Source organism: Mytilus trossulus, chromosome 9, assembly GCF_036588685.1.
Source record: "Mytilus trossulus isolate FHL-02 chromosome 9, PNRI_Mtr1.1.1.hap1, whole genome shotgun sequence".
Taxonomy (NCBI): Eukaryota; Metazoa; Mollusca; class Bivalvia; order Mytilida; family Mytilidae; genus Mytilus; species Mytilus trossulus.
In genome coordinates, this window is record NC_086381.1 from 16520863 (window position 1) to 16543758 (window position 22896).

Below are 22896 nucleotides of genomic sequence, written 5' to 3' on the forward strand. Positions count from 1 at the left end.
AAGTTGCTCTGATATTTTAATATATCATACTCATAAGGGAATGTTATGAGCTAACAGCTGCTTCTAAAATTGAATAGTATCTATTGATCAGGTGATGGTATGGATTACCACAACACTCAATCATTTTATGCAAAAGACCGGGACAACAAGAATGGATGTGCCAACAGCAGATACGGTGGTTGGTGGTAGGACAACTGTTACCAAGCAAACCTAAATGGGAGGTATAATGGGACAATAAATGAATCTGGAAAATATACAGGACTAGTATGGTTTGAATGGAAAATGGACTATTCTTTAAGGACAACGCTGATGATGATCAGAAGGAAAGAGTTAATACTGATACTCGTATAAAAACTTGTGTGAAAGAAACCAACTTTTATCAACTTACTTGATAAATGATTTTGTATACTTTATTGCTTAGACACAAGATTATTATTCTACAAAACTCCTTCCAATTAGCTTCCCATGTTATTTGATTAAATGTGTAATTAAAACCAACCTATTTTGTAATTATATATGCTTACAGATTTTTCCAGTAATTTTTTTAATCAGTTATTCTATTTTATAATGAATGCCTTTTTTCTGCAAAATTTTACTCATAATAGTTATCAAAGGTTCCAGGATTATAATTTAATACGCCAGACGCGCGTTTCGTCTACATAAGACTCATCAGTGACGCTCAGATCAAAACAGTTAAAAAGCCAAACAAATACAAAGTTGAAGAGGATTGAGGACCCAAAAATTCCAAAAAGTTGTGCCAAATACGGCTAACTTTTTCATTAAAATTGTATTTTGCAGCAATTTTAAGCTGTGAGTAAAATTTGAATATTTACTGTTTTTATTCTACAAGTCCATGTTGCAAGTCTATGGGGGCACTCTTACGCCTTTCATAAGTTGAAATTCTGATATTCAACAGGCAATCAGAAATCATGTAGTCCAATAAAAAAACAGACAAACCAATGTCCAAAATAATAATCAGGAAAAGACGATTACAACAATAACAAAATAACACAGATAACTAAAGATTGAGCAACATATATCCCAAAACTATCGGTCATCCCACTGTCTGTTTCTCTCTGCCTAGCTGCTAATAAGATTGCATATCATGGCTTTCTGATGTCAAATACATTAACCCGTCAATAAATTTTATGATCTAGACAGCTCATAAGAAATTAACTAACGTTGACAAGTTTGATCCCAAATTATCAAGGTATCTACATGTTTACTGGTGAGAAAAAGAAAACAATTGTTTTTATCATGTAAAATACACAAATACAAACCAATACATCGATAACTGTGGATTCATTTATTTTTGTGGGTATTAATTTTTGTGGATTGAGGAAAACTCGCATTTTCGTGGATATTTGATTTTGTGGTTTTGCCATACATTGGATACAAAGCCTATAGAAAATTTGTAATTCATTGAACATTTTAATTCGTGGTTTACCAGTATCAAGGAAAGCCACAAAAATTTGGTATCCAGCGAATAATAATGAATCCACAGTATATGGTACATACCTCAGGTGATCTCATGTGATCAGAAAGTAATAAACCATGATTAAAGGCTGTACTTTAACATATAACGGTTTACTTACTTTTTACAAATGGTGACTTGGGTGGGGAGTTGTCTCATTGGCACTCATACCAAATCTTATTATATCTGTTTATGAATTTAAATGATACCCAAGTTTTATGAAATAAATGTTAGAACAATAAATTCAGACCTTATGAAGGATTCCTTCAAATTGGTTTAAATTCTCGATAAATAATTATAAAGACAATGAAATGCTACTTTTATTTTATTTCATCATTATATCATTTAGTTTTTAATTTAATAAACATATCAAGCAAAAGTTGTATAATAACTGAATACTGAAGAAAATAAAATACAAAATAATGAAAGACAAGATTGGTCAACTGTTAGCTTTTTTTCACCAAGTAAAGAAATAAAACAATATAGTTTCAGCCATTGTTAACTATTACTTAATTGTTTGTTAAATACGTCTTCAAACGCAGATTCTTTAATGTCTATGGACTCATTAACACAAAATAACAAAATAAAAGGATATGTAAATTTTGCAATTACTTAAACAAAACTAGAAGTAACTGTATCACAGTCTAAAATGAACAGAAGAATAAAATCACAAAATAATGGACAGAAGAATAAAATAACAAAATAATCAATTACTATAAATTTGACATAAATCAGTTTTCAAGTCAATTCAATCACAGCATTGGTGTCTTAGTATCAGGATAAAGACTGTAGGGAACTGGGTCATCAGTTGATGATTCATTTTGTTCCGTCACTCGGTATGGTGACTTTGGTCTCTGACCTGATGCTGGTCTCTCTGAAGTTGTCATCTCCAGATCTATTTCTTGACCAGAGGAATCTGCAGTCCTGTGTGATGTGAACTCTGGTGTCCAGTTCTTTAAATCATTTGATTTCGGTATTTTTGGCTTAAACTTTGGTGGACGGTTAGAGCCTTTCAATGGATCTGGCATGGCAAATGCTGTTGCAAGTGAAGGAATGACCCAGTTTTCAGGATAATCCTCTTGGGCATCCTTTCTCCACTTTCTCTTCTCTCTGCCTTCTTTGCTGGACTTTTCCGGATGAACAATATTTTCTAGTTGAGCTGGCTTCCTGTTTCTCCCTTGAGAATCTGGTGCACGTCCCTTTTTGAGAACAGAAACAGTTGTTAAACCTTCAACTGTGTCAGATTCAGTTGGTTCCAGAGATTTTGGCTTAAATACTGGTTTAGCATTTGGTTGTTGTGGCTCTGGACTGACTGATGCGTTGTTAAAAAGAGGAAACTCTGATACAAATGGTCGACTCCATCCTTTTTGGGGCTCTGCTTTGCCATCTTTTTCTGGGAATAAAATTAAACCCTGAAAGAAAAAACTTTGTAGTATCAGTATCAGTAAAATCAAAACAAAATAATCTTTAATATACAAATAACATTAGCTCATTGGAAAATGGTGGCCTATGTTGGTTATAGCATAGTGCATACATTCAACAAAATTTCCAATGATTAATACCTTTATTCCCAGAGATCTAAAATTTGATGACAGATTATTTTAGTTGTTGTTGTAATGACCCAGTCTTCAATTGTGACATCATCAAAAGTATCATATCACCAAGTAGTTATAATAAGCAACACCCTATGTGCGACTGGTGGAGCAAAAACTGCTTACAATTATATAGCACCTGATTTCAACCAACGTTCCATGTGAACTTTCTGTTGCCCAACAATCTTTCATTGCAGTGTCTTGTGCATGTTTTCTTTTGAAATTTCTCTTTAGGACTTTGTTTTGTTTCTTTTTAAAAATCTGGCTCATCATTTTGGTCAAGTAAAAAGCAGAGGTTAATACTGATCATATATGCATATTACATGTACAGTTTCTTGTTCTGACTGCATTGAATTTAATTTTGGATTTTAAATAGCCATCCATCACCATCATTATTAACATGATACAAATATGAGTAAGTTTCCTTTAACATTTTCAAAATCCTCCCTATCAGTCTTCCTGATCTACTAATGAATAAACCATATAGCCCAGAAATTGACCTCAACATTTTATTTATGATTTTCTGTTTACTGTTGCTTAACTATCTAACTGATTTCAACCTAATCTTATTCTTTACAAATTCCTTTTTTTTTTTTTTACCTTGTCAACAGATGATTCATTGGCATCGCTGTCAAAAGGTCCAGTTTTACCTATAAAAAGATACAAACAAAAAGTGTAAATTTTTAACGTTTCTTCATTCCTCTAAGATAAATCTATTACAGATTAAACAGAAAATAACATGATACAGTACAGCTTATCTGATTCACCAATTTTCCTATATTAGAATCATAATGTACATCATTGTTTACCTGTTACAGATGTAAGAATGTTATTTAACAGGATTGAATCAGTTAAAAAAAATAGAACTTTCTTTCAGACATTCACTTTTGGGCTGTCATTTTTTTCAATAAGAAAAACTGAACTTGCTGAGAACATTCATTTAAATCTCCAACATAGGTTGAATTGAACATTTCCTGGATATGGTTCTAAATGATGTCAAGTCAAAATTTTTGTTGTTGAGAAAATTTTAAAAGGAATGTTTATCCAATATATTGTTCTTGCAGTTGTTGAAGCCAAGAAAAGATACTTTTATTATTTCAACATATATTGTCAAAATCAAAGCTTATGTGAATGACCATCTGAAAGACATTTGTATGTTAAGAAGATTACCATATCATGTATTTCTCCACTTTTGAAAAAACTTATCCAATATTACTATTGCTGGCAACAAACCACAAATATCTATATACTCATTGGTAATAATTACCATCAGTAAAAACAAGGCTTCCAAAATTGATATCTCCCATACTGGCCTCTGAGGATTCAGATCTTAGTGATGTCAGGGAATCGTTGATTTTTCTCTTTAAGATGTGCTTCTCTATCCATCTAAAATGCCCACTGAAACACAATACATAAAATTTATTTACTGCATGAAATAAACAAAAGCTTCAATATTGTTACATTGTAATTATCTTAGAATAAAATCCAATACACCACTGTCCTAGATAAGGGGAGAGTTGTGTGCTCACAAAAACATGTTTATTAACCCAACCACATTCTACATGTACCCCTGTCCCAAAATCAAGAGGTTGTAGTAGAGTGGTTGTCATCATTTTTTCATGATGGGGCCTTTTACAGCCCACAATACAGTATGTTTTTTTTGCAATTTTTGAAGGCAATATGGTTGCCTATAAATGCTGTTGCCTATAAATGCTAACTACCACTTCATTTAGTCACTCGTGAATAAATGTCACATTGGCAATCATTCCAAATCCACTTCTTTTCATTTGAACTATACTATAAAGGTATCCCTAAAAACAACTTTTCTCAGAATTTTTTAATTTCCCTCCATTTTAAACAAAACTCTCATGTAGCATTTTTCAAATCATTACAATATACATATACATAAGAATACAATCATACAGTTGAAGACGAACTACATTTTCTTTTAAAATGTCCTGTTCTAAAAGATACTCGATCTCAACATCTATCTAATTTAAATTCCAAATTCAAAAATTTTTCAAGATTATCTGATGAAATGAAATTTGTTTGGATTCTTTCATCTGAAGATTTGTTTGTAACTTCAAACTTATCTAATTTATTGCACTCCCTTTTTAAAGAACGAAAGAAAATTATAGAAAATATTGTTTTTAAAAAAAAAAAGAAATAAATAGAAGAAAAATATAGATATATATATATAGGAAATAAAATTGATCAGGAGTTGTCTCCCATAGACCTAGTACTATAAAGAATTATGTTATTTCTCCAGGTCACAGTGGCACCAATAACAACTATGTTTTGTCAATAACTTGGTTTATATCAGGTTAATTAGTGTAAATGTGTATTCATGTGTTGTTTTTGTTTTTTGTTGTCTAAATGTACTTTAATCATTCTAATCATTTTCTGTGCTTTATTTTGTAATTCATTCATTTGATTGTATAGCTCAAATTTTGGGCACCATGATTGGTTAATAATTTTTTTTTTATCTTATCTTACAAATGATTTATTTAGAGAAACCTTTCATTCACCAGAAAGACTATAAATTCATGTAAGATCACATACCTCTTTTTGACTTTACGTCTGTAGAGAGCTGCCAGTATTATAAACAAGAACATCAATCCTCCCACCACACCAACAGCTACTATCCATGGTTTAAAGTCACATTTAGGATCATCCTGCGGACATGCACATTTGTATCCATTGACTTGGTTGTAACATACATGGGGCTCAGTACAGGGAGAGGTCTCACACTCGTCTATGTCAGTTTCACAGTGTATTCCTGTGTACCCTGGTTTACATATACATCTGTAGTACTTGTCAAAGTCCTCAGCTCTGTGTATATCCTGACAGGGATACAGTGGGAATGAACTGTCATTCTTACCTAAAACAGAATAAAAGATATTCTATAATACATCTGTATTCTATACCTCAGTTTCTTTGTATGTATATATAACAAGTGAAACTGCGAGCTACTGCTCACTGATGATACCCTCGCCGCAAGTGGATAATATAAATAGTGTAAAAATATGCAAGTGTTCGGTAAACAGGAAGTTGTCGAGTGATGAATCTGAAAACGCATCACACGGTATAGCTGACTTATATAAATCCTGAAACCAAATTTCAGAAATCCTTATATTGTAGTTCCTGAGAAAAGTGTGACTAAAATTTTCAACTTGGCTTTCATGTGTAAAATCATACAAGTGTTCAGTAAACAAGAAGTTGTCAAGTGATCAATCTGAAAACTCATCACACGGTATAGCTGACTTAGATAAACCCTGAAACCAAATTTCAGAAATCCTTGTATTGTAGTTCCTGAGAAAAATGCGACGAAAATTTTCAACTTGGCTATCATGTGTAAAATCATACAAGTGTTCGGTAAACAGGAAGTTGTCAAGTGATCAATCTGAAAACGCATCACACGGTATAGCTGACTTAGATAAACCCTGAAACCAAATTTCAGAAATCCTTGTATTGTAGTTCCTGAGAAAAATGCGACGAAAATTTTCAACTTGGCTATCATGTGTAAAATCATACAAGTGTTCGGTAAACAGGAAGTTGTCAAGTGATCAATCTGAAAACGCATCACACGGTATAGCTGACTTAGATAAACCCTGAAACCAAATTTCAGAAATCCTTGTATTGTAGTTCCTGAGAAAAATGCGACGAAAAATATTCATGGGACGGACTGACTGACGGACGGACGGACGGACTGACGGACAGACAGAGGTAAAACAGTATACCCCCCTTTTTTAAAGCGGGGGTATAATGACATGAACTCTATTTTCAATAAGCATTAAACTCTTACCTATCTAGTCTAACTTTATCTTTTCTAGAATAAGTAGTTTTAAATACTGATACAACATTTCTGTTAAGAACTTTATTAAAGACTTAGCATTATTTTTCATTTTGAATGAAACAAGATATACTGATAAATTTTATACATCTGGTAAAAAATTGCCTCTCCCTATAATTGATCAATTGTTGTTTGTTTTACGTCCAGTGGTATCAATCATCTATAAATATAATTACCTTCACAAATTCCTTCATTATTGCAAGGTGACTCCATGATGATAAATTTAATGGTAACAACATTTGATGTAGCATTATGGGTATCGTTGATATATATTTTGATTTCATCATCACCAGAAAACAACATAGCTTGGTCATAACTGATGGTGTAATAAATCCATGACATATTCATCCCAGCATAAGGTAATGTATAGCTAAAGTTACCACAAGGTAGGCTGTTCACCTGTAAGATATATATAAGAATAACTGTTAAGGGGGTACAGAACACCTAAGAAAAGATAACTCTTACTCATAGTCTGATTCATTTCTGCGTTTTAAAATTATGTGCAATATGCAAGCTTTTAAAAGATCATGATCAGAATGTTTACATTATTGCTAAGACCAGCTGTACAACCTTTGTTATTCATTTAATCCTTAAAAATCATTAAAGGTTAATCATTTTCAATACATGAACCTTCAATGAGACATAATAGGGAAATTTCAAAGTGAAATAAATTTACCAAAAGAAAAGAAGGACGTTTGAAAAGGAGGGAAACAGAAAGAGAAGGGACCATAACTGTTTTCGTTTTTTACTTGGCAATGCCTACATGTAGGTCTTAAATAAAATGAAATAAAGGTGCAAAATGTCTAAGGATGCTACCATTTGATATTTAGGGGTTAGGGCTAGGATTTATAAAACTTTGTCCTGCATTTTATTTTTATAGTTGAACTCATCAGTATATTGTCCTGCATTTTTTATTTTTCATTCTTTACGGACCTGTAATTTTCATTAGTTTACTGAAATTGTTTTCATGAATTGTCATCTGATATTCTAAATTACTGATCCTGCCTTAGTTTGTTCCAAAGCCTGTCTTGCCTTTTTCAAATTTCATTCAAGCCCCCCTCCTCAAATGAGGGTGGATATGACTTTTATCAGGACTCCGGGATCTAGAGTTTCTAATGTTAAGATTTAGGGATTGACCCTTTCGAGATCCGAAATTCTATTTTCGGATATCGGGATTTAAATTTATCTAAATTCGGCACCTCGGGATTTCATGTTTTTAAGCCGGGATTTCGGGATATCGGGATCATGACCCCTCATACCCTCCTCTCAAATGGTAGCTCCCTCCGACAATAAAATTTTAACCAAATAAATAAGAATCCCTGGACAATTACACAATGCTTATGTTCGTAGATCTTCTTATCAACTTGATTAAATCAAAACTGAATTGACTTCTCATACTTTTTTTTTGTTAAACGAAACAGTAGTATTTTTAAATAAAACACACTATGGCCTTAGTAATACATGTAGTAATGTAAAAAAAGATTACGAATACTTCATGTTTTTATAATTGCTGTCATATTATTTAAAGTGCAATTGAATATTTTATTGAATGATTTATATTCATGTAAAAAGTTTGAAGATACCCAGAGGGATACATATTGTTGCTTTCTTAATTCATCTAAAAAAAACTTTATCTTTCTAGTATCTTTTTCCAACCTTTATCTTGACATGTGTAGAAAATAAACGGGTGTCTTCTATTCCGTCCGCAATTTTAGGGAAAGTAAAGTCTTATATTTAGAATCATAGTTGAAACTGAAACTACACATGTATTATATAAATAGAACATGTTATTTTCGCTTTATCAAACTTCAATTTCGAAGGGATAGCAAAATTTGTTATTTTCTTTTGTTGTTCCATTGTCATGTTTGTGTATCTTTCCGATATTTTTTTATTAAATGCAATTTTGAAATAAATATAAAAAAGAAAGTGTGATGTTATTGCAAGTGACAAGTGAAAATGTTTATTTTCAAGTCTCAATTCAAGATTATTACCGAATAGAGTAATCACTCTCTATCATAATTAGGGGCCCAAAAATAATGTGAAACTTGTAACTGCCGTGCTTTTAACTAAAAATCAGTTGAATCTAATTGTCATATTTATAAACCTCTGCAGAAATACTAAAAAATGGTCTATGTTTAACGAACTTGATTTAACAGTATAAGGATTTTGCACAGTCAGCTCTGTTTCATCTCTCATAAGCCGTAATTCTTTGCACCAATGGTTTTGACGTTATGTTTTGAATCGTATATTTTTGAAATCTGGCCAAACGACCAATAAATTGAAATCTTGATCATGTAAAGCCTCTGCCAACTTTAAAGCTTTTGCCTATGTATCATATGTACTTTTGGTGTGTCATGCTTTTAATTTCAACAGCTTGTATCTCGAATCAAAAATCAATTACATCCTTTTGTTCCCCCTGCAACTGATTGTCGGTTGGGGGGGGGGGATTTTGTATACCCCTGTCCGTCTGTCCCTTTATTGGTATATATATAGTTATTTGGCATAACTCCTCCTATTATTTGATTCCTAGAAAGTTTTAACTTCGCTGTCTGTTGAGTATATAAGTACGCACACTGCGCTTCAATAGAAACGATTCCCTTTTCAAACAATTCTATGTGACTACATGTCCATTATGTTTTCCGTGTGCATTGAATGGCTTGAAATGTCATAAAATGTGTCTATGTTGTTGTATGGTCGATTAAAGCTTTTGTTATATGATTTTTTAAATAAATATGAATTCATAACTACATGAAAGTCATGGCCTGTACAAGTGTTTCTTACCAAAATAACACATATATCGTTCTTGAGGTCAAAGTTCAAGGTCATATGAAGGTCAAAATTTTAAGAAGGCACACCACCTCATGGTGATACATCCACATGCCAAAGATGTAAGGCATAGGTCAAAAGGCAAAGAAGTTATGGCCTGCATGGTTGTGTTTTTCACGGAAAAACACCCATAAAGTTGACCTTGAGGTCACATTTGAAGGTCACACAAAGGTCATCATGATGCCAGACCCTTAACCCTGTGATGATACATCCACATGCCAAATAGCTAAGGCCTAGTTCAAAAGACAAACAAAATTATGGCCATTATGTACTTTTTGAATAGATTTTGCTCTTATTTAATGAACCAATTTGAGGGTGGGGCCTAATTTAAACTTAAATTCCAAAAATTCTAACGGTTAAATTTTAAAAAAAATTTGCAAGAACAACCGACTAGTATAGCACTTCAAATGCTTAGTTTTATGAAAAAATTAAACGACACATTTTTTTTCAAAAAAAAATTCTTCTTCAAATACTAGAACCACATCAATCACTTTTCGGGGCTAATTCTGATACCCCCTATTAAAGTTCTGGCAATTGTTTTTAACCGGAATAAAAAACTTACAAGAAGGGGATATCAGTGAACTAATATTCTCCTCAGCTATCATTTTTAGCTATGCTATTGTCAATTTAGGATTAAATTAAAAAAAAATTTTACAAATTCAACCCTATACCCATATTTCAGAAACTTCCAATTTTGGCCAATACTAGTATGTAAAAGATGCCATATTTGAATTGCCAAATCTTTTAAACCTATGGTTCAAATCTTTTAAAATTTTTACAAGATGTTTAGGTTGGCCTAGTTTATCAATGAAAAAAAATTAAGAAAAATTAAACGACAGGAATTTTTTGGGGTATAGTGTTGCATGTATTTTCAGAATTGTTGAACGTTATAAAGTTATAAAAATGATTCCTGTTAAATTCCTTTCAAAATTAAGCAGTTCTTTCCGGAGATGATTAAAATTCAAATGTCAGGCATCCAGGAGACGGTGACATAAAGTTACAACAATGGATCACATAATGGTAAGATGAATCAAAGCACCAAAGGCGCTGTAGGCAGTTAAGTAAAAAAAAAAGCAGAGGCAAACTTGGCAGAAGTTTATATAATAAGACAAATATTGTTGCTTCAATTTGTTTTTTAAAGATTTGTTAAAAAGAACAAACATTAAACAATCATATATTGTACATTTATGTTCATTTAATGAATTAATCATTGAGGCAAATAATTCATATTTTGTCAAAGTTTTTAAAAGCAACACATATATCAAGTATATTTTATTCATGGTCATGAGTCTGCAGTGGTACAAGTTTACAATGATTGCAGTTCGTTAACGTTAGTATTGGTTGACTGTTAGAAGTTCAAATTGACTTTAGTACGAGCTTGTAAAAGTATGAATAGACTTGCTTCCCTGGAAAGAAATCTGAATTTGTGTTCAACAGTACACTAAGTTATCAAACAGGAGTTGGTAGGGTGACCCTAAGGACTCTTCCTATATTTCATTTGATCAGTTCTCATACATGAATATATAAGGTTTAATTTAAAGGTGGGGGTCTCGACTGTTTCCTATTTCTCAATCAGGAGGGGTGGGGTGACTGCAGGGGTTCTCCCTATATTTCATTTTATTTAGAGGTGGGGACCCAACTGTTTCCAAGTTCTTAAACAGGAGGGGTATGGTGACCACAGGGACTTCCCCTATATTTCATTTGATTTGTTATATAGTCCCATACATGAGTATATATGGTTAAGGGGTGAGGATCTCTAATTTTTCCAAGTTCTCAAACAGAAGGGTGAACAGTGACCATAGGGACCCCCTTATAATTTATTTGATTTGTAATATTATCCCATTCATAAATATATATGGTTTAAGATTGTGGATCTATTCTCAAACAGGAAGGGGTAGAGTGGCCCAACGAACTCCATCTATATTTCATATGATTTGTTATATTGTCCCATACATGAATATAGATGGTATAGGGGTGGGGATCTTGACCGTTACCAAGTTCTTAAACAGGAGGGGTGGGGTGACCCGCAGGGAACCCCTATATTTCATTTGAATAGTTATACTGTCCCATACATGAATAAATATGGTTTAGGGTTGAGGATCTCGAATGTTTCCAAGTTCTCAAACAGGAGGATGAACAGTGACCCTAGGGACCCCCACATTATTCCTTTGATTTAAATTTGTAATATTGTCCCATACATGAATATATATGGTTTAAGATTGGTGATCTCAACTGTTTCCAAATTCTCTAACCGGAAGGGGGAGAGTGGCCCCATGAACTCCACCTATATTTCATATGGTTTGTTATATTGTCCCATACATAAAAATATATATGGTTTAGGGGTGGGGATCTCAACCGTTTCCAAGTTCTCAAATAGGAGGGGTGGGGTAATCTCCAGGGACTCCTTCTACATATTTCATTTGCTTAGTTATATTGTCCCATACATAAATATATATGGTTTAGGGGTGGGGATCTCCACTGTTTCCAAGTTCTCAAATAGGAGGGTTTGGTTGATCTCCAGGGACTCCCTCTACATATTTCACTTGATTTGTTATATTGACCACTACATGAAGATATATGGTTTAGGGATAGGGATCTCGACCGTTACCAAGTTATCAAACAGGAGGAATGGGGTGATCCCCAGGGACTCCCCCTATGTTTCATTTGATTAATTATATATTGTCCCATACATGAACAAGTATGGTTTAGGGGTGGGGATCTCGACTGTTTCCAAGTTCTAAAACATGAGGGGGTGGGGTGACCCTGGATACTTCCTCGATATTTCATTTGATTATTTATTTAGTCTCATACATGAATGTATATGGTCGAGGGGTGGGGATAATATCTGTTTCAAAGTTATCAAACAGGAGGAGGTAGAGTGGCCCAATGGACTCCACCTATATATAATAAGATTTGCTTACATTCAGGTGTCATATATATAGTTGCACTATTTTTGCCTGTCCCAAGTCAGGAGCCTGTAATTCAGTGGTTGTCGTTTGTTTATGTGTTACATATTTGTTTCATAGTTATTTTTTTATATATAAACTTAGGCTATTAGTTTTCTAGTTTGAATTGTTTCACATCATTGTCTTATCAGGGCCTTTAATAGCTGACTATGTGGTAATGGTATGGGCTTTGCTCATTGTTGAAGGCAGTACGATGACCTATAGTTGTTAATGTCTATGTCGTTTTGGTCTCTTGTGGACAGTTGTCTCATTGGCAATCATACCACATCTTTTTTTTATATAAGAAACTTCCAGCTATATTAACTGACCCATCAAAATTGAGAAGAAAAAAAATACCCCTTGAAATTGCAGTAATATGTTTAACTTCAAAAGCATCTAACATGCATTACTAACATTTATCACTGATAAAGAAAATTTATACTGTAACCAGGAACATATATATTGTTAGATAAACTGTTCCTAGCTGTCACATTGTATTGGATTTTGACACTTAAATTTGTGTACAAAATGTTTTCTGCTTTTTCTTTCTTTTACATATATCTTTTGGTTTTCAATTCTAGTGTTTATATTTATTTACCATGCATAGATGTATTTTGTCACCTGTCTGGATTTTTAAAAAAAATGATAGCCAAACCCGGATTACCATTATCCGCTTCCAGAATCGGATCCGATATTCTAATTGTCTTCCCCGGCAGCCATTTTATTTTCAATGTTGTTTTTGACAGATGGAGTGAGATACGATTTTACTTGGATTTACACATTATTTGTTGGCGATTTTCTGTATTAATCTAGCGGTTGAACAAATTGAACATCGCTGACATGGATAGTAATAATGAAAATAAGTTTTAGATCGTTTATTAGAAAACTTTGGTAAAAATGTTTGGAAAGTTATTTTTTTAGGTCCGTCGGGCATGTCGGGCGTAGCTAGTAACCAAGTAGAAAGTCTGACTGCAAAAATGGAAGGTCGCAGACCTCGGACCACCTCTAATTTTAACTCCTGCGTCCAAATTGAAAAGATACGAAATTTCGTATTCTAATTCAAAATTGCTGCCAACAGCGTGATCAGTCGAACTTATTTTGATAGACTACTGACGTAGTTGACTACGTATTGATGACAAACAATATTCCTACGACTTTTGCAATTTGGGAAATCTAAACGACTTGTCTTTAGAGATTTTCGGCGATTAAATATTTCATACATTTGTTCTTCGACATCTTAACCAAAAGCTCAGGGGATAATAAAATACATAAGGATTTCTAATGTGCTCTACTTCCTATGTGTAACTTCAAAACTTTTGGGAAAATCGACGATCATTTAAGGTTTTTTTGGTCATATTTTTTGTAATCCAGAATAAAAAGTATGAAAAAAATGTCCAATGAGTTATAAATAACATCATATCCAGCTAGATAATAACAATGGCACGTATTTCAGCATTTATTGGGTAGAACACAAATCCAGGGTGCTCGCATAAGGCAGCTTAACTGCCTAAAAATAGTGGCACAATAACCATTGAGCCACGTTCAGTAACTTTTGAAGTAGGCAATCAATTATATGACCATGTTCTCCTCTCCTTAATTTACTTACATCTGTTTATATATTCTTACCTTCAGACTTTCTGTACATGGCTGTACATCAAAGGGTGCTGTAGATTTCTCTGTCAGAGTGTGGTTACCATGTGATGGTTCATTGACCTCTATATGTAGACTATCACTTCTATCAATGTCATAGGCACCAATCAGTGCTGTAAACTTCTCAGACCATTTCTTTTTGTTAAATGAATTCATCTGTTCCAGATATACCTAAAAATAACACCATCCAAATTTGAACACATTTCACATTGATCAGGAAATTAATAATCTACTATATATATACATGATATATATAAAAGTCTATAAAAAAGACCAACCGGCAAATTTACTATGTACCGGATCGTCTAGAATAGGCGATACTATGCAGATAAGGAAAAAATTATATCAGTCTAAAGATTTGCACAACGGTAACATGATATATATATATATATATATAATTTGTCTAAATAACAGCCCAACAATGTGAGATCTGTAAAATTGCAGAAGCAAATTTTTTGTTCTTCCCTGTCCAGAATTCAAACTCATGCTACTGAAAAATCGTGGCACAAAATGGCCTTGCTCTAAACCTGTTGTTTAGATGTACTTATATATACTCAGTTCACCATTTCCCTCAAAATTCACTACATAAACACAATTAATTTATCAAAAATTAATACTATTAACATCTAATTTTTAGTATAAAAAATAAACAAAATTTTGTAATTTTTTGCTTCCTTTCTTGGTTTAAGATAACAATTACAAATGTATAAAACCAAATGCACAACATAAGATGTAAAAAGTGTTGAAAAAAATGTCAATTTAAGCCAATGTCACATAAATAGATAACTCTGACTATGAACTGAGACATATAAATCAATCTTTTCCTCTCTTTCTTATTGTTTAGATCTATGTTTATTTAGTTTCATTCACTATCATACATGTACATTTTATTTGCGAAGCAACTGTTTAACCTCAAGATGGTAATGGATTTTGTCTGAGTAAGAAAAAAAACTTCACACTAAATAAGAACAATTATTTTTAGTTTTTCAACACTGATAATCAATCTATTCTTTTTTTATCTAATTTAACACGAAATAAAGGTATGGGAGAAATCTAGATTCAGAATATTTTTGGGTCATCTGACTTTTGCACATTTATCAAATATAATTCAAAATTACCGGAATGGCTTCAGTAGGATCTGAATGCATGACTGACCAACCATGCTGTGTAACAAACATGACTGGAGGGTCATTAACATCTATAACATTTATAGTCACTGTGACAAGTGTGTCAGCTGGTGGAATGTCTGGATCTGATTGGTTCTCCTTTAGTATGATAGGGATAGATTCTACTCCGTAACAATCTTTACAAGGTGTATACAACAGACTATAAAAAAAATAAAAAATAAACTAATCATTGATACAAGGATTAAAATTTTGAAGGCCAGACACAGGTTGCATGTACAAAAGACTCATCAGTGACATAGGAATAAATAAGGTCAAAATAAAGTGGGAAAATAAAGAGTAAAATTCTAAAAGGTTTTGTCAAATACAGTTATCATAATCTATTGCTGACACAGATTATTTATGTGTGTGTTCAAAACTTAAAACTGATATATAACATGGAATAGGTGCATTAACAAAGAGATGAACAAATGCACCAAGTGATAGAAAACCTTATCCCCACGCTTTTGTTGGTGGTGCATAAAAACAAGTTAGAAGCTTAGGACATATATATGCAATACTTAAAGGAAATGTAAGTACAGAGAAAAGTGTGACTGAAATGTGATAACAGATGTAAACAAATGGTATCTTTCCCTGCAAAGGCAGTAGGTCCAGTAAGACCCCTTTTTGGATATAAAGCAGTTTTACAAAATTGTTAAAATGCAAACTTTTAGTTATTTATTGGAAAGAAGAATGCTTCTGCTACATAAATATGGGCGTTTTTTGACAATACAATGCACATAGTTAGAGTACTAGCATCATTAATTCATGCTAAATTACTGAAATCTTCAGAATTTTAGCATTTAAGTTAAATTTTAGACAGTTTCCTTCTTAAATGAAAGTGGCCACATCTGTGTTTATTCTTAATATTGAAATGTAAGTTGTATTTGATGATAATACATAACATATAATAAGGCACTTTCATTTTTTTTAACAAAAAACATCTGAAAAGTGACATTTTTTGGCATATTTGATAGATTTTTTTATGTTTCAGCTTGAATCAGAGTGTTTTTAATTACTAAATCAGTAACAATTTATCACATCAACTAATTGAATCAACTAAAATGGACACTTCAGTGTTTAAAAAGTGTCCAAAATCTTTCGTCAATTGAACCTGAAATTTGAGCCCGATATCAGACCTCACCGGACCTACTCCTTTCTCCTGAGCAGGTAGATTTTACTATTATTTGTATGGACTTACATTCCATCTTCAGTCAGTATTGGTTCTGACATTTTATACCCAGTAAAATTGTCATCTAAAATAAACTGAATCTCTTCTCCTTCATCATCAAAAGCCTTTAAGGGATACTGTAGAGTGCCTAGAAAACAACATATACCATGTCATATACTCGATCTCTCTTGCATATTTAAATCATATGAATATCAGACCTTTGTATAAATGTTAAATCAGGCTACATGATAGACTTACATACTTTTAGGAATATTTTTAATAAAGATGGTAATAAATAATATGTCCTGACCTTTTGTACAAAATTTGTGCTTGAAAAATCAAATCCAGTCTTTTTTGATTGGTTCAATTTTATCAATGATGTTAGAATGATAATGGTTCTTGAGATTTTAATGTCCTATTTCAATGGGACAATAGCACTGACTAAAGATTAAATACCTTGACCAAGAGGAGATGAGTCTTTGGAAATGTTTCATTTGGTTGGCAATAAATGTTCAACAAAGTTTACATTCTCTATAGGCTGGTCTAGAAACTTTTTTAAAACCACAAAATCAAATATCAACAATAATACAATTTTTCCATAATCCATTAAAATTGGTAACAATAAAAAAAAATCACAATTAAGTGTGTTCTGCTACCCAAAAGCAAAATAAAGAAGATATAACAGGAAACCTACACATGATACACCTCTGGTAGTTGTTTTAAAATTTTACATATACTGATGCTTTCACAAACCTGAATCTTCTTCCATAGTAACATTATCTGAACTGGTGAGCCAAGGTGGGGAATTATAGATTCCTTTACTGAGGGATACCAGTATAAACTGGGTTTCTGTTGACAGGTAAGGAGTTGTAACTTCAGCAGATCTCTTCTTCCGGTTGGACTTGTCCTGTTTGTTATCATGGTCAATCCATGTATTACAAATCTACAATGAAGGCAATTGATTTTAAATTATAAATCAATATCAATCTAATGTCTTTGATTAAAGGAAAAGTACAGTTTAAGAAAGATTTTATTAGCAGGGGCTTGCTTCTTCCTCAAAAACTGCTATAACAGATTTATGAGGAAGATTAAAGACTAAAATCAACACTAAATATTTTTTTTTTTGGTCAGCAATACACTAGTGACATGTTAAAACAGTCTTAGATGACTAAGTTCTGAAATTTGACCTTTTGTCATATTCCCATTGTTACATTTTGACCTAGTGTAGATTCACATCATGGGTGATGCATGCATAATAGAAGAGGCTCACTCTTTAACACCCTGGTAATGAGAAAATTTAGGCTGAAATGACAGTTTTCTTCAATTTCTATTTATTCTAGATGTGTAATCCCTTGACCCATTTTTTCCTAACCAAATTAAAAAAAGAATAACAGAATAGAGTTCCAATGTCCCCTGTGTTGCACAAATGTTATCTATTCAAGGGCAACTTTTATGTCCTTTAAAATTTTTCAAATACATAAGGGAAATGAAGTCATAAAAGCAAAACCAATGCAATTTCAAATGTAATTAATAAAGGGGCATGACTTTTTTCATGAATATTTGATCTACACAAATTTTTTAACTTGTTTGAGGTGTAGGTGATATAAACCTATGATACAAGTTTTATAAAAATATGGCAAGAATTGTTCACATGAGAGCACTAACAAGACTTGATCAACACACAGACAGGCTAAAATATTTCTATATCCCCTGAAACACATCATATTAAAATAAAAAGTATTGTAACACCAAAATATAATACAGTCTGACATAAACTTTGATATCAAAATAATATAGATAAAAGATAAAACATGCATATCACATCAAGTAGAAATAATATACAACATTTATACAATCAGCTAATGTGAATAATGTTACCATAACAGTTATAGTTCCGTCTCCATTGACAACCTCTGAATCCTGACCACATGTTCTACTAGTTATCTCCCATTGCTGCATAACTGAAACACAAAAACAAGTTTTAAAAAATCCGAGTTTTTTGTTCTATTATGATTAAATACAATTTGAACTCATTAGCTTCATGAATAATTACTTGTATTATGTTTCATATAATATGACTATTGTAACCAAGTGTCATACTGCAACAATTGTGGAACCACACCCCAAAAGTTATAAAGATCAAGTTTTTCATGTTGAACTAAGAATCACAGCTTTATAATACATGTACCTTATTCCTGGATAAAATTCTCTGATGTCTAATTAAGTAATTTAATTGAAATATTTAGAATTAAACATTAAAATAGACATTTAACCTACTGGTAGGTTTGATTGCATTGGTTGTTGCAATACACTAGCTTACTTATTCTTTCGACTAAAGAAACAAATTATGACCTCAGAATCACGAAAAAAAATCCTAAAAATAATATTTACTTTATTCCAAAGACTTGACAGTTAACACCATCTGATATTATGAATATGATAGTTAAATGTTATTCTTACTAGGGTTCCAATGTAAAAGTGCTGTCTTATTTTCATCATTATCACCAACTAAGTCATTAAATGTGATATTTACTGGTCCTGGCATTGACAGATGTCCAATAGGTACCAGTGCAAAGGAATAAAAATTGTGCAGTGGCCTGAAATATAAAACAAATAATAAACAGACAAACTTGTTTAGTCTTAAACAGACTTTTAACTGATTTGTATTGCCTTTCATACATCTGTAGTTTAAGATTTTCATTCCATAATTGTGATTTCAATTTTAAAATTTCCAAACAGAAAACTTAAAATCATATTCTATACATACTAGGATTTCTATATAAGAGTAAATCTTTTAACACCAAAAAGACAAGGATATACTCAAAGCTTTTTTATTTGATTGTATTATGTTGGAGGAAATGAAATTATTAAATCAAAACTATAAATATAGCAATTTTCTACAGCCAAACTCAAACCTTTTTTGTCTGCCTCATACATTACACAACAAAACAGATGATGTTCCCCTACATAATTTGTGGATATAAAGGTGGATTATCCAAACTCAGGATTATAAAAACTAAGGATAAGTATTTGATTATTCAATCTATATACATTTTCTGGATACCTGATATGAATTTTTTAAGGAAATTACAGCCATTGTGTATAATATTCCTTAAGGCAGATAGTTTTGTGACATTTGCCAGGGTATCTTATTATGTGAAATTATAGTCTTAGAGAGTTGTAAGTATGCATTATCTTATCACTTTAAACTTTGATGATTTGACAGCAGTTGGTTAAAATGTTGAACCAGTTGAATGTTTTGATTTGATCATTCACATTGCAATTTTTTCAGAATTTTGAATGAGCACAAATAATTTAAGAACAACACTTACAACCAAGTCCAATTGCATACCTTTTATATAATAATCTTTCCACCATATCCGATGTGGTATCTGGGTTGACAATGTAGGGCTGGAAGTGAGGAGATGAGTCTGACCTATAGTCTGTTATCAAGTCTTTTTCCTCTAGTGGTTGCATCATTATACTCTGTCCTGGCTTAAGTTCTACAACATTAGGTCAGTTTTAATTAATGTTTCAACAGAAACATTTGAAAGTGTGGTATGATTGCTTACAAGACAACTATCCATAATTTGGAGCTAAGACTTTAACTTCTTTTTTGCAAAATAATTTTGATTGTCCTCTGCCATGTAGATATGAAGAAGCTATAAATAATTAATTTTATACTGAAAAAGACAACTAGAGAAAGATTAACTTAGCTTTCTTATCATATAAGATACCTGTCTTATTATGTTTAAATCAGCCTTAAAATTATTGCTTGCATTTTTCAAAATTAAATAGAATGCAAGTTTAATTATTGTTATTTAAGAAAAATTTACATACAGATCTATATTTTATTTATCAAAATGCCATGCAGTTCTATTTATTGCGATACTTAGCTATTTGCATAATTCTCATTACTAATGGCCTCCAAATAATGTCTGAATTAACAGTGTTGGACATACCATCAGGTGTAATTATACTAAGTACATCCACACTTCTCTTTCTCCGTGTAGAATTGGATGAGAATGAATGGACCAATTTAATGGCTTCTCCATGAACAGATGTCTGTAACACTGCCTTTTTATTGGTGATGGTGATAGAGCCCAGAGATTTGTTGGTACACAGCACGGCTTCATTACAGACCCTCATTGTCATGAACAGGGTCCTACCTGGTTCCATGTGGAAAACATTGGTACTTGTGTCTGATGCATTGTTATCGTTAGGACGTAGTTCTGATAATAGTCTGATTTTATGATCATTTATGTAAAGCCAACCATGTTTTATTATAGCAGAGCCAGATATATTATATCCTACCCACATACAAGGGAAAATGTCATCATTGTCTTCTGATGTCCCAATACACATATCTACAAAATCCATACGTTGAATAAGTTATGAAAATTGCTCCTTTCAAACTTAATATGAATAATTAGTCTAAGGTTAAATTAAATTCTATGCATTGGTACTGCTAGATTTCACAGCTGTCAACAATTATCATTTAATGGTTTAATAGAACCTAGAATAGTTTAACCACAATAGAGTTTGCTCATTGTTGAAGGCATCATCTCATTGGCAATCATACCAAATCTTCTTTTTTATAATCAACTTAATTATGTATTCTATTAATCCATATTGATTGCTATTAAAACTTTTGACGAGCAGGGTCTTCTATTCTCATAAAATCATCATGTGTAGTTGTATGTTTATACAATGTTAAACATAAACATGCTACCAGGACAGACACCTGTAGGTTTTGGTAATAGTTCTATCTTATGTTGTAAGTCTAACTCCTGAAAAGTGGTCAAGTCAATGTCTTACCATATCTTGTGACTGATTTATCCTCACTGACAGTAAAGGTAAACCCTATACTAGTTGGATCTGTACTTTCCTTAGCATCAGAGGGTGTGACAGGGTGGGGGAATTCTGTAGCACCTGGTATTGTATTGTTTATATCATCTACCAATGGTGGTTCCAATAAGATGGTCACTCCTGAAATTTTATACGTTATGGAATATATGTTAAATTCAAAATTCTAAATATAATTTAAAAAAAGAATTAATTTCTATCTTAAATAAAGAACAGAATAAGAAATCTGAAAGGGTCTATCTTTTCTTTTTCAAATAAAATATTTCTATATAGGGAAAGTCAGATCTGTTATTCTATAGAACTACCATTATGTAAGAAGTTTACACATAAATCAATATTCCAAATAATTGTCCTTCTGACATATGACATACAGCAAGTTCCCTATATTTCATGATCTGCTGTCTGTACATTTACCAAAAATTTTCAAATCTTCAAAGTGATTTTTCCTTTTTTTAAATCATCATTATGAAGCATCTGACTATTTTGGCTAAGACTTGACCTTTTATTCATATCTATTATACATGTAACAATTAAAGCTCCTATCTGACCTGTAGTATCATTCCATTGTGTTGCCTGTCCTCCACCATTTACACATCTGATAGAGACATAGTATGTATGGTTATGTTGTAATATGCCTTCAAATGAACTATTTATAGCTGAAGCATTCAGGCCTACAGATGTAAAGGCTTGTAGTTCTTCTCCACCTGTTGTATTACCAATAGCCCAGAAACTTTCCTGAAAATATATTCATAAGATAAACTATAGGTAAGATATTGATAAAGATAACAACATTTTTAATATACTTCTAGTAGTTAATAAAACAAGAAACTCCCGTAGGCAAGTTTCCTAAGTGCAAAACAGTATATTTTCAATCATTTTCAATTTTTTTTGCTCATGTAGAGTAAAAAAAAAAGTCTTTAAAAAGAAATGAAAGGTGAGAGTTACTTCCACATATAAGGATCATAAAAAGCATTTGTAACATAAAAAAAAATCCGCTACAAAATTGATAAATAGTTCCGAGACCATTATCATTTTATAGTACATTTCTTTTAAAACATAAATGAACATTAAAAAAATCTAACCTGCGCTTTCTCAATGAAATTTTTACAGTGTGTTGTACTACTTTTGGGACAAATCATATCAAAATTATAGAAAACTTCATTTGTTCTAACTCAATATATGGCAATTTTATGTTTAGGGCGTCTTGAAATCTTTTGGCAGCTTCTGAAGTGCTAATCATTAACCTTTTTCAGCTGGACCAAATCACTACTTTTCTTTAAAACTCTGGACACAAATTTTTTTACACTGTAATTTCATCTCCCTACTTGCAATTTCAAGCATTAAACATGGAGAAAT

At 32.1% G+C, this 22896-nt stretch overlaps 1 pseudogene; it reads right to left on the minus strand.

The window, feature by feature from the left end:
* Positions 1-1919: 1919 nt before the first annotated feature.
* The window catches only part of LOC134684333 (uncharacterized), a 285814-nt pseudogene continuing 264837 nt past the window's right edge, over positions 1920-22896 (minus strand).